Genomic DNA, 14,321 nt, shown 5'->3' with positions numbered 1-14,321 from the left:
CAGGGACCAGTTAGAGCCCAGAAAACGACCTTCAGGCTTACAAGCAAGACAACTCTTTGTAGAAGCTCTAAACCCTCAGCAGAAGCGCTACGGGAACTACACTCTAGGGTGGCCGATTACGGGGACTTGGGGCTCAGCCACCCGCTCAGGGGCACACAGGAGATAGTGAACTGGCCGTTCCCGTCCTCCCAGTTTGAGGGTCCCGCAACCACTCCCAGGAAGGAGTGTGGCTACTCCCTTAGTCACTGTCGTTTCCAACACGACATTCAGTCACTGGTGGGAAGGGAAGATCAGAGGGCAGTAGCAGGATCTTCCTGTAAGTTTATAAACAGGTATGAGGAGGACACAGGACGAGCGCATGCTCACCCATCTCCCCTGCACCATCTGAGACACAGGCGAATGCTCACGTAATAACTTGATGGGGAGAAGTATCACTGAAAACTGTAATCTTTATTTCCATCAAAAGAGACGGACTCTTTAAACACAGTTCCTATTTTCGTCTTTAAATCCCTGATTTTCCATCAGTGTTCTTACTATTGCCTCCTTCCCCCCAAAGGAAGAGAATGACCTATCACTGATCTGCAGGAGTATTTCCGTGTCTCAGTGGCCACCACAGTCTTTAAATATCCCGCTTTACTCTCTCTAATGTAGGTCATTTTTAACAAAGCACATTTTATCCTTAGCCAAGGAAAGACAATGATAAGATTATGTATTGTTCGATCTCTTAAAAACAAAATGAGTTTGCTTACTGTGTTGGGGGACCTCACAGACCCCAGACAAGGCCCACCTCCAGCGGGTTCGGAATCTCAAGCAGGAGCCATATAAGCTGTCAAATCATATTTGCCAAGAGGACATACCAGGCTCACACCCATACCGTGGGCAATGGTCCTAGATTCGGAATCTCACTAAGATCTAACAGTGCAAGCTCCTGGCCCATTCCACCTACACTGCCATGAAGCTTTGCTGTTCTGTGCCTGTACATTCAATACTCAGAGGTCAGGGGAAGGCCGACCACAGCACCCCCTTAATGCGAGAAGCAGAGGGAGCAAAGGGTCTCCCTGTGGCAGCTGCCGGTGTGTGCATGGAAGTAAATGGAATGAAGCTCACCGCACAGCAAGTTCATGGGATTGGTTTTTTGCCACCATGTTCTTTGGGCCTCTGAGGCTCTGGCTCCCAGTGAGGAAAGAAAGGGTACAGGTAATCCATCTTCTTAAACACCTATGAGGACTAGTTGACATTGTCCTTCCTCAGATGCCTCTCTATGGTGTGACTCTTAGGAAGTTGATGGGATCACTGACTCCTGGGTCAGGAGAAGATGCATGGTGTCAAGTAGGACGAGCTCTAGTAGCAGCACCTCCTGCTCCCTTTGGCTCCTGCAGGGATTATGGAACACCCTGACTTGGGGGGGGCGTGGCGCTGATTGGAAGGGCCAGGCCTGGCCAGGCTCTCACCAGCCAGGCAGAAGCTGGCCATCACATCGTAAAGGACAACTGAATTGGCTCGGGGGACAGTCCAAAGTGGCAATGATTCCAGCTCAATGACTTGCCTCACTGCAGTGTAGCTCCGTGGGCCTCGTTTACCCTCCAAGGAAAGAGGACACCAAGCCGGGAGCATGAAAGCTTGCTTCTCATGGCTCCGTGAGCAAGCAGCTCCTGAAGGCCCACCACATGGTGCTAGGGGCTGGGGGTCACAGGGCATCGGTGGGTTTCCATACTGAGGACTCCTACCTCCAGGTGCTCTGAAGACTTTCCAAAGGTTCTATGAGCCTATGTGAGTTTCTGGAGATCAACCCAGTGCATATAACCTGTCCTGCTCAGGGATGTGCCTACTGGGATGCCCCTTCCTCCCTCCCGTCTTCCCTACCCCTTCCCCTGTTTTGTGAGAGAAAAGCTCACCCTGGGGAAAGTGAAAGCACCAGAGGAGGTTAACCGCACAGGTCCTCAGGAGAAGGGCCAAATCCTGTTCTATCCTTCGGCCTCATCTCCCAGTTTAGCTTCTGAATTTGCAATCTCCCTAAAATCTCTCTCTTCAAAGACGTCGGCAGCAGCAGGCCAGGTGAGGCCAGGCCGTCCCACAGAGCCCCCCTGTCCACACTTCTGTGCACACCCATGTTTACACCTGCTCAGTGCCGTGTACCGGGACCTGGGGGCTCAGGGCCCAACATACTTGGACCTGCTTGTGTCTTCCTCTGCTGTGCCTGCAACTGCTCCCTGACCCTCTGCTTCTCTCTCCGGGATGGAATCGGTCCACCTGCCTTCGTCACCCTGAGCTTGATCCCGTCTGCCTCTGCATGTTGTCATCATCACACCCTGCGCTTGATGTGCTCGGTTCCATCTATTCTCTTAACTCCAAGGTCATTTTCTCTATTTTAGAGTTGGGGGGGGGAGTGGGAGAAATGAAGAAATACAGACACAGAAATAAAGAAGGCAGCCTTCATATCAGCCCCAATTAACCACAGAAGAGGATCCTGCCTCGATGTCAGAAGCAGGTGAAAGGACGGCAGGTGGGAGCCCCACCAGGTCTCTGGGGCTCTGACGGCCTCCGAGAGCAAGCCTACGAGCTGCAGGCCCTTCCTCAGTCTGCAACTGGACGCAAAGTCTCTCAGGGGTAGAATTATCCTCTGAATCCCTTGCAGCACTGATAATGATGCTATTCTGAACTACTTGCTGGATTTATTTGAATCCAGAGGTGGGTTAAGCCACTTCCAGACCATTAAAGTGAACTACAAGGGTAAACACTACTGTTACGGCGGCATGTGATGAAGCCTGACACTGCCAACATCTTCGCTGCAGTTCGGCGCGAGCCCCGCTACTCCATCACAGTTCATAAATGCGAGTGCAGGTCCATCTTTTGATTCAGCAATTTAATAACTTCGAGTGCTGTCAGTACTGCTTTGAAAAATAGCACCTATAAAATGTAACAGCCTCAATCAGATTGAAAAAGATTCACCCACTGAAGATTCCTCCATTTCGCCCATAATGAATTAATGTGGAGCTATGCAGAAGTTCAAGTGTCATTTAAACTAATGTGAATCTCTACTGTAACTTTGCATTCTAACTGGGCTATGACCAAGAATTTACTGGGGACATCAACTTCAATTTCTGAGCTCTTTCTAGTAAATATGAACCGTAAAGCTCACCAATGCAAATGGCCAAATGGATTCAGTATTTGGAAAACAGGAACTTTGTACAGGCTTATCCTTACCTGCTTAGTCACCATTATGAGGCCCAAAGTACACAATCTTTAATGGAGCACGGCCGCCCAACATAATATTTGCACTGTGCTTTGTATCTTTCAAAGACAACATCGGGTTCTGGTGTGGTAATAGTAGCTAATCAAACCGTGCATCTGATTCAGCCTTTTTGGACCTGTTTGTAAGACGACCATAAATTGCTCTGTGCAGAAGGGGCAAATAGGTTAAAATGCTCCTGCCTGTTTCTGAAAAATCCCAACTTACTGCCTGTTTGCCTTCGGGAATACAGAGATATTATACGCCCTTCTCATAGCTAAACGCATTGAAAGTCTACAACTTGGTTGAAATGAGAAGGGCTTTTCAGGGAGTGGAGGGTTTGTTTTCTGGGAAATGATTCCGAATTAGACTCCCTTCCCCCGGAGGTCATTAGAAGATCCAGTCTCTTCTTGAGGAGAGCATCTTTGGAGTTGAAAACCACGAACTGTCGTGCAGCAGTGGAGGGGTTAAGATGTCGAGACTCACACTCCCCCAAACTGTGCTGAACTGTGCTGATGGCTCTGTTTGGCTGTCTGGGGGCTTCTGGGAAGCTGCAAATAGGGTTTAGCACCTGACTGCTTCCTTTCTGTGTGTGTGTTATTCTTTTGTTACTGTCATTGCTCTTTCTCACAGAATAAATACCTTATGCTTTTGTTAAGCTTACATTTAATTAAAATGTACAGAATTTGTGCAGTAAACTCGAATGAAACAAATAAAACAAGGGCCCCCTCTCTTGAAGGCATACGTTGTGAATGAAAAATGTCATTACAGACTAAAAAATTTTGCAGTAAACAGGGCCTACAGAGAGAAGTTTCCCCTGTAATGACATCCATAAAATACACAAATGGCACTTTTAGTACCATCCTGAATATGGCATTTTCTGTGCTCTACACACAATCTAAATGGTTTGATCATAGAGCATAATACTCCATTGGGTTTATAGAACAATCAATGTTCCATAAAATGATGTATTTATCCAATAGTAGTCTCAGCAGTTACTGGCGTATGACATTGCAGGACACAGGCCTGGACTCCACGGTGGCGCCCATGCTGGCTGTAAAACTTATCTAACGCCACTTCAACAACTTCATCTCATCTGCGTCAAGTAATTTGTTGAAGCCTCAGTGTGGCTTAAAAAAAAAAAAAAAACTTGTAATAAAAATTCATAGAATTTTCAGGAGAATGAAAGCCGATGACAATGGAAAGGTCACATTGTGTCTCCACGAAAGGGGTCAAAGGTTGCCGGCAGTTCTAAAACTGAAAGTAGATTTCATGCATCGCGTAGCAGATAAAGACAGCATTAAAAAGGCTTGTGTGGGGCTGGATGCCTAGTGCGTGGGGAAGCTTGTGCTGACATTCGCGTGGCGATCAGCCGCATTTATTTTAAATCTCGAAGCTTCTCCTGAAAGTGTACTACATGCTTATACAGTGCCTGGTTAGGTCAGATTCTGTGTTTTATCTATATTGTTATTTCTTTTCTTTTCTTTTTTTTTTTTTTAAAGATCTAATGGACTATCTTAAAGGGGTCAGGAATCAGGGAGCACTCCACCCAGCCGACAAAGAGGCACTCCTGCTACGTGTGCTTGAGATCTGGTGTTCTGGAAGGGCCCTGAGCCTGAAAATGCGAGGCTGGCTCATTGTCATTGTTAAAGCACCTCAAATATGACGCGATTAAAAAAAGTAATACTTTTCATATAAAAATTTGGGGCACACATGACACTGTGATTCTTAAGCCACATATAATTTTTCTTGACTTCAATTTTAAGATGTAATTTTAACAAGAACGTTAAGAAATCATACTTAATGTCTATTAAAATGAAACAATATTAACAGATTATGCTAATAAATTAGAACCATATTTTAATGTCACAAAAGCTTATAAGTTTTTCAAGTGAGAGCAGAAAAAATGACAAATTAAAATTCAATGCAATATAACCTTGTAGAAATTTCGAGGCAGGGGATAAATTATTCCTACAATAGCACAGCCAGTCAAAGCAATATCAATAATTGCTCTATGGTATAGTCATTCTTTGGACAATAATAATTACAGGTCTTGCTGCAGGATGCCCCTAAGAGAGCGCCCACTGAAACCTGGTTTGGAAGAAGTGAGGGCTTTCTGTGTGAACACAGCACAAATTAGGGAGAGCTTCCTGGGCCAAATGCTCTGTACCACCTGACATCCCTGAAGGAAAACTATTCCAGGGATTTAAGAAAGAATCCAACCTGGTTAAGAACTGTAGCAGTTGAGAGCAACCTCTCTGTCCTATGACCTCATTCCAAAATGACATTTTGCCATCAAAAAAAAATTTTTTTTTTCTTTTTTTGAGAGAACAGAGGATGGCAGTACCTTATGACTTATTTTCAAGGGTTAGAAATGTGTTCTGGTCAGTGTGAATAAAATTCACACACAGATCAGAAATATTTAGGTAACTGGAGATACAGAATTAAAATGATTTCTAGTCTCAGGCGCTGGTTAACAATGGTAGCTGTACTGGTGAGATTTATTTCAGAGCACAGACCTGTCTGGTCATTCTGCTATGAACTAGCCTAAGGATGTTATTTACAGTGCAACATAATAATTACAAGGCATTTTGGTAAACATCTGCTTTGTACCAAAAAAAAGAAAAAGTGTAAAGAGAGATGTTACAGAGTTACAGTAATAGCCGTCACCCTGTCCTCAATTTCCTGAAGGCCACTGTTGTATAAGAAGAGAGGAAGAAAATGTTTTTCTATGAAAAATTAACTGAAGTCTGCATCATTTCTGACAGACCCTTCTGCATAAGTTTAAATATACAATTTGATAAGATACACTGTGCAATTTTTACCGAAGGAATGCTTATAGTATTAGTCAGGACACAGATTTAGATGACAAAAGTTTTAGTCCTTTTTTCTCAATTATCATTAGTACTACATTTATGATTGGTAGTGAAAGATAATCGGATATGACCCCTGAAAGAAATTCTAAGATATTCAGAAAAAACTAAGAATAAATTTTATCTCAAGTTAGAAATACATGACTGGCCAGGTTTCTAGCTTTACCATGAACAGTCTCCATGGGCCTAGACATTTCCACGGGCACTGAAGAGTGACAAAGAATAAAAGACAATATTTTACCTTTAAAGTCACAAACCCTAAGAAATTTTGTATTATATCAGACTCCTAGGTATATATCATCATTTCCATGCATGAAGATCTAATGGGAGCCATGCACACAAATCTTAGGCAAGAAGATAAGAGCGATGCTTTAAGGTTATCCTGACAGGCTTTTTGGGAGGAATGTCAAGGGGAGGGTGTGGTTAACCGTTTCCTGGCTGAGGTAGAGGCCGGTGGGCATTGCTGACAGATCACCGGCGACTGCCACAGAACTTTGGAAACTGGACTCCTGTGACAGAGATGGTGTCATCATGCTTCACAAGGGTGATGAGATGGGGTTTTAAAGTTAAATGGTAAGGTGCTCTGATCTTGTCTTTTACCCACGAAGAACGCTTCTTAAAAATCGCCAGTTGATTTGCTAGAAGAAAGTGTTCAAATGTCTTAAGTCGCATCAGGAGCAAAGTGAGGGGGAGGCCCCAGCCCTCACCCCACTCTCTGCGCCAGGTCTGTCCCAGTCTCGGTGGGTACCAATGAACACATCTGAGGAGCCCAGAGCCTTGACTGGAGCCGTGGAAGGCCAGGCTTGCAGCTTTGGAAGCTTCCTTCGAAGCCCCTGGTGAGCAGCAGCCCGGGGCCTGCTGTGAGGCCGCCTCCTCTGTTCCATTCAAACTAGCACTGACATTCTTTCTCGCATTACAGAATCAAGAAATTAGGGGGCCCGACGATCTTTTCCTACTGTCCTCTGACAGGCGTATAAAACTCCCAGTATAGATAACACAATATTAGGAGACAAGGCCTATTTTTCAAAAGTTGTGCACATCACACACATTTTAAAAGGTAAAATTATGCAAATAAGGAGCCAGCCAATGTTGTTAGTGGGGCGTTCCTCTTGCAAGGCCGGCTTATGGGGCTAACAAGGCACATTAAACTTGCCTCCTTTTGTTTTTTGGGCAAACCCTATAAAAAAGATTGCACTCATTTTCATAGGCACGTTCAGATTTCCCGTACATTACAGTATCGTCACATCTTTCCCGAGGAAATGAGAGGAAACAGACATTTGTCTTCATTGCAGACATTTCTGTATGAAGGTAAAAAGCAAAGCGCTCCTCAGTAACAGCACCGAGGCACCATTAAAATCAAATTTACAGTAAACAGAACCTGCAGCTGGGGCAAAACGCTCACTGTTAGTATTTTAATTATCAGCAAAGCTTTTGGAGGCCTAACATCTGCTCATAGCCGAATGACAGCAGCTGCTTGTGTACACTTCAAACAATGCGAATATCTTCTCCACATATTAAAATGAATCATCTGTTCTGGGCACATCACTGCTATTTTCCTATGAAGCTGGCTTGTGTGGGTGAGGGGACCCTGAACTTCATGTGGTGGCCAGACAAGGATGGCCTCACAAGGATGAAGTCCAAAGACAGCAAACACGTGAGTCTGGGACGTGAAGACATTCAGATGGTGTTGGAGGTCACGGTCACCTGGGTGTAGCCACAAGTGCCGAGGATGCTCCAGCACTGTGTTCACAGCGACATCCAGGACGAGCAGAGTAAACTGAGGCAACTCACAACAGTCCGATGCATCCTGTAAAAGTCGGAGTGAGCAGTGGCCGTGTGTGGATCTGCACAGCCTGACCGACTGAGGCGGAGCCCCTGGGGGGCTGGCCACGGTCTCCGGCTAGCCTGGCCCCTGCCTTCTCTGCATGCGAGGACAAAGTGGCGGGGGCGGCAGGGCTGGGGGTAGGGGTACAGACGCTGCCATGGTTAAGGCGGAAAGTGAAAACTTCTTTTTAACCAGTGGCTACTACGATCTTTGTTTTGAACATCGTCCTAAACACCTCCTTTGTTAAACTTGCAGGACATCTCTATGCCTGGGTAGTAAAGTTTAAAACTGATTAAAAAGATACCAAACAAAAGACACATGATGAGGCCTGCACCGCTGCTTTCAAATGGCCAGAATAAAAACAAACTTGCAAATTAAAATGTTGAGTAAAATGCAGCACATGAATGAAACCTGAGGTGTAGGAGGCACATACCTTCCACGCACCTGCTGGATCTGAGGGGCAGGGGAGTGCGAGGGGAATCCTTTCAGGACATGACAAATCTGAGGGGTGCCTTCTGAGGCCAGAACGGGCAGGACACGTGGCTGCTGGGTCTGTGTGTCTGTGTGTCACATCTAAGGGGCGACACACACCCCGTGGGAAGTGCTGGAGTGGACGTCTGCGGCACCTGCCGGTGAGAGGGTGCGGCAGGGGACCAAGCTGTGCCCAGCATGGTGCATGACTACATGGGTCACGTGGGGGTGCAAACTTGAAAGTAGTCTCTCTAATGTCACCATTGGGTTGCTAAATGTGTAAGGCCTGAGAGGTTCTGGGCTGGGCAGGCTCATATGCAGGCCAGGGCGTGAGGGGCCGTCTGCAGCCATGCGTGGGGGTCACAGCACGACTGGGAGGGGGCCCGAGGGCCAGGTCATGGGCACGTGCCATGCAGGGATGCCCAACAATGCTCCGTATGGGGAATGGTGACTTGAGTGGCCTACAAATCCAAACATCCCATGTGATGAAAACCCAGGAACCCCGGCAAGAAACACGGTGCCACTGAGCGAGCCACACCCTGTGTTCCTAGGGATACACGGTCATTTGACCCCTGGAAATAACCTCCAACAAAGCTTAGGGAAGAGCTTAGAATGTGTGTGGGTGGGTCACTGTTTGCCCAGATCACAGAAAACCAGGCCCTGGGCCCCGTGGGGCTTCACGGGACACAGAAGCAGCAGAGCGGGAGCCCCGCTTCCTTCGGTTGCTGTCTGTGCACCAACAGATGCCTCATCTTGATACTCAAGGAGGCAGCCGACCAAGAATGAACACACCACCCCTGTACCATGAACGGCACCAGATAATTTAATCATTTTCACTGCACAATAGGCTGAAAGCTACTTTCTGAAATTAAAGAAATGTATATGCTTACTCAATGTCAAATTTTCATCTTTTCTTGGAAACTACATACACATAAGCACACATACATTTATGTACAAACAGTGGCACACACATACACACGTGCACAGGCAAAGTTAATAGTGTTCTAACCAGCTTACTTTCCTGTTTGCGTTCTGCTCATCATTGCACTCCTGTGCAAAGGTGTTCGCCTTGCGCCTATCCTGAACTAGACGATAGCCCAGGACAGACAGGGCTGGTGGTGTGGCTATCAAGTTAGATGGGAAGATTACCCAAGTTAGATGGGATGATTACCTTTTCATTAAGAGGTAACACAATGGAAAATAAAATCACACCACTGCCAGTCCTGAGAACTGTAAGGACTGTAAGTGGTACAGCAAGGCAAGGATCTAATTCACTTGGAAGCAAACCCAGAAGAAGAAATGCCCCCTCTGAACGTCAGCAGCAAGGCCACTAGAATTTGCAGGTTCCCAAGTGTTCTTGGGAAGAATACACCTGAACACGTTTGTGATTTGTCACGTTTGTGACCTATTACATAGTTTCTCAATAAACATGACAGAAATACGTAGGTTCTAAGGCAACTATATTAAAACGTATCCACAGGAAATTAGGCACTTTGCATATTTTTTTAATTGTACATTTCTTTAATTTGAATGTCACTTCAGGTTTTACAGAGAAATTAAGTGGATGCTCTAACTGCCCTCAGTATATGGCTCTGACACACTGAATTATAATCATCCCTAAGCATGCCCATCTTTTCTACTAGACTGAGAGCTCCCCAGAGTGTGGGGACCCTATTATTCACCATGGCATTTCTAATGCATGGCATATAGTAGGTCTTAACAAATACTGCTTTAAAAAGAGGGTGAGAACCTCCCTTCACACTAATGTTTAGTAGAGAATAGAGCGGAAGGGACAATCTTTAAAATCCAGTAAACAGGAAGAGCAGAGCCATGGAGTCAGCATGCCTGGATGTTATTCCTCACTATGATCTGGGCAAGCACTGTTGGAAGACACTTCTCCATGGATCTCTGTGTTTCCGTACATCTTAGCAAGAGGCACTGACTGCCTTTATTCTACATCTTTTCAGGGATGTTTCTAGAGCAAACAACCTTGGGAGACAGATATTGTGTCTTTTTCCAGAGCAAAGGGCAGATATATTTACTGTCCGGTATGATAGAAACAGGGATCCCTTTGGGGAGAGAGACAGGCCAGCTCACTGCTCATAATAAAAGACCTGGGCTCCTGAAGTCCAGATGCTTCTCCCGCTGTTTACAGGTGCCATAGGGCCTCTTCATGTCACCTGTGGGAGTTGGGATCTGGGGACCAGAACACACACTGCCCCTTGGTTACTGCTCCTGCTGTAAGTAATAATGTAAGGAATCTTGTGTCTTCTGCTAGCATCCATTTACTTAGCAAATTAACTTGCTAGTTTGTAAGAACTTGGGTCTTTCATTGTTCTAGACAGTTACCTAAACTCCTCACATCTCAGAATCTAACCTATAAAATGGGGATAACATGAATGATTATCTTGAAGAGTGAGACAGTCCACGTAAAATGCTTAGCTCTGCACCTTACACATAGTTTGGGCTCAGTGAATGTTAGACCTTATTATATTTTAAATAAAATGCATCACAGTTCAGGTCAGATCATCTGAGACTGGTATGTAATGTGACTAATACCTTTAGATATGTAGAACAATCGTCTATGATTAAACTATTCGAAGTATATTTTGCATTTAACAAAATTACATTTAATGTAAACCAATAAAAGCCTGCAGTCAGGATTAAAGAAAAAAATATGCTCAAGGCAAGGGAGAGAACTTTCGAGTTGCAGCTGCCTATAAGGTCAATGCAGGTGCCACGGCTGGGTCGACACAAGTACCGAGTCCAAAAGGCAAGGGGAGAGAAAGAAGGCATACTAGTCAGATGGCATTTAGGGTGCCCTGTGTAGGTCTGTGCTCCACATTTTAAGGAGAACATTAACAGATAAGCATGAATACAGAGAAGAGAAGCAACAATAATTGGGGGCTTGAAAACTCATAAATTCTTCAAATACTTCAGGATTATCTTTACAGGAAATGTGAAGGGATCCATTTGACATAGCCCTAGAAGGCAAGAGTTGGGCAACAGAGGTTACAGGGAAGTCTGCTTGGCCTCAACACTGATTCAGAAATGAACCCAACATGGGAGTAATGAGCGCCCATTAGGAGAGGCTGGGAGGTGCTTTTGGGGGATAAAATGACTCAAATCAGGGCCTCTATTATCCTTGCTAATCACTTAGATTCAGATTCTAGATCTACTGAAGCTGGGAGCAGAAAATCTGAATATTCATGAACCTATCAAAATAGACAGTCCTGGTGACTGACACATTTTCAGGAATCTGACAAACAAGTTTGCCAGGACATGCTGGGTGAGAGCCTGTCAGAGCACTGGGGTTCATTCTAGCTCCATGATCCCATCTCTGGCTCCTGCTCAACACCCCCATACCTCTGGCTACTTAGTTCTTCTAGGGCAAACCCACTGTGAACTTGCTTCACTGTTACCAGATATTTGAATCTGTCCAGGCTCCTGAGTTTCAAGCACTCACTTCTCTGTACCTTTTTTTCTGTTCGTAACTGTATTATCTTATCACCTGACAGTGAAGTCTTGATGAATAAAACCCAAAGAATCTATAATTGGTTACAGTTTATTTAAAAAGGCAGTGAGGTGGGGGTAGAAATGCACCACTCAGACCCCCTGCTGCAGGAAGCACAGCTAACAGGTGCCCCCCCCCCCCCCTTCCCTAAGAAGCCTCTGGGCAATGACTGAGTGCAGGGGGACTGTGGGGACTTCTCTGCTAGGTGACCCTGGTTCTTGGCACTGCAGTCTGCAAGCCTGACTGCTCGGTCTCCCTCCTCCCTCTCCTTCCTTCATAGGGGTGCAGCGGCTCTCCCCCATTCTCCCTTTTCTCCTTTTCACTCACAAGCACCGCCTCCATGAGAGTCTCCTTTGTGTCTAAACTTGGCCTGAGCCTCTGAGCACCGCCTGAGAAAGCAGGCAGTAAGGCAAGGACCTGGGGCCCGCTCACTGCATTACAGGAGGACAGGGCACCTCCTGGGAAGCAGGTGCCACCATGGTCCTCGGCACAGGGTGATGGTCTACTTGGAGGCTGGGAAGATGTCCCAGTGGAAGGGAACACATTTGGTGGTACGTGAACTGGGCAACTAAGAGATGTGGCTGCAGCAATGCCTAACAAGATAGACGGGGCAGCCAGGACTCTCAGGGGTCCTGACACCACCATGTGGAAGGAAAACATGAGACGGAAGGCCTTGAAGACACCTCCAAGAGATCCACGGGGCCTCTCTAGCAGTGGACAAGAATTTCTGAACCCTACATCAGACACTGGGGAAGAGGAATGGATTACCTTAGGGGTATGAATTGACAGTGACCCTGGATCCTGTATCATCATACCTCCCCTATAGGACAGGGTGCTTACATGGGCCAAGTGCAGAGGGAATTCTGGCTACCATCCAGCTTGCATTGGGTTCATGGGGCCCTCTGTCATGGGTACAGACAGTGGTACAGGTAGCCCTGGCCTCTGTGTCTGATTGATTAGAGGGTGAGGTGTTGGAGGCACTGGGGGGGTGAAGTACAGAAAGTTTGGGTCCTCCCAGATTCCTATGTGGAAATCCTAATCTCCAAAGGGACAAGTGATGGTATTAGGAGGTAAGGCCTTTGGAAGGTGATTAGGTTGTAAAGGTGGAGCGCCCCTGAATGGAATTAGTGCTTTCACACAAGGGCACAGAGTTAGCTCCCTCTTCCCACCATGTGAGGCCACAGTGAGAAATCGGCAGTCTGCAACCTGGAAGAGGGCCCTCACAGTGCTGGCACCCAGATTCTGGACTTGCAGCCAGGTGAACTGTGAGCAAGACCTTTCTGCTGTTTATAAGTCACCGATTGGTACTATAGCATTTTGTTAGAGCACCCTGGGGCGTCCAAGACAATGAGGTAAATCCACATAAGAGCCACAGTGCAGATCCCTGGAATCCTGAAGACCATCCATCCCACCAGGGTAGGAATTACAAGCCTCTGAGCATCAGCCCGCGGCAATGACAGACACAGTCTAATCAACTGACCAGAGGCAGCAAGCGGCCACACCACCAGACTACCCACTCAGGTTCCAAAAGACCTGCCATGTGTCCCCAGCTGCTCACTGGGAGGGGGGATCCCCCGGGAGATCCTCAAGGCACAAAGGCACAAAGGCAGAAGGGGCTGGCAGTAGTCAGTTGTCACATGGAAACAGAGCTGGGATCACACCTGGGCAGGGCCAGAAAGCCTGAGTTGGAGAAGTAGCCCTGACTCGTCCATCATGACATGCTGCGCCAGGCAACAGACAATATGTCAGGTATTTAAAACCAATCCCAAACATTCTTGAAGAGTCCTAGGGTTGGTGCGCTTTCCACACAATTTTGTTCTGGACTGTACACTGAGAAATCACCTTCCCAGTGACAGATCTGAGCCAGGAAAGATGCTGAGTCATCAAAGAAAGATGGAAGATTATTTACTATCTGGATTTTGCCGAGACAGGAAGGCAAAGAAAAGCAGGCAGAAACCCTTCCATAGAATTCTAAACTACTGAAGAAACAGTTTCCTAGTAAATTCTCACTTATCCCATAAGACTGTTCTCGAAGTCCCTAGGGATATCTTAAGGTTTTCGTTCTTATATTATTTAAATCTGCTAGATGTGCCATCTAGAACTCGGTATTTCAGATTATCTTCTTAATTATTATGTATTCAACAAATACACTAAATTCCTTGTATTTAATTCTTTTTATCAGCAAGGCAAGTATGAATTATGGCCTAATTTTTGAGAAATTATTTGAAAATATTGGCAATAACAGATCATTAAAATAAAACATAATCAGGTAACATACATTCAGATAGCCACATCTTCAAAGAGAGAAGAACTCCTCACCTGGCCTAGGGTGGGGATGAGGAAAGAAGTATTCACAGAAGACCAGGGCTTTGGAGATGAGCAGGAATTTGTCAGGCAGTGAAAACAGGT

General features: G+C 46.0%; 1 protein-coding gene across 1 annotated transcript in view; it reads right to left on the bottom strand.

Moving 5' to 3' along the window:
* ZNF407 (zinc finger protein 407) overlaps positions 1-14,321 on the bottom strand; it is a 448,632-nt gene that overhangs the window by 2,454 nt on the left and 431,857 nt on the right. The gene's annotated exons all lie outside the window — the stretch shown is intronic.

This window comes from Vulpes lagopus, chromosome 24 (assembly GCF_018345385.1).
Source record: "Vulpes lagopus strain Blue_001 chromosome 24, ASM1834538v1, whole genome shotgun sequence".
In the NCBI taxonomy this organism is placed as follows: Eukaryota; Metazoa; Chordata; class Mammalia; order Carnivora; family Canidae; genus Vulpes; species Vulpes lagopus.
Note: the sequence above shows the minus strand (reverse complement) of the source record. Positions and strands in the feature narration are given on the sequence as shown.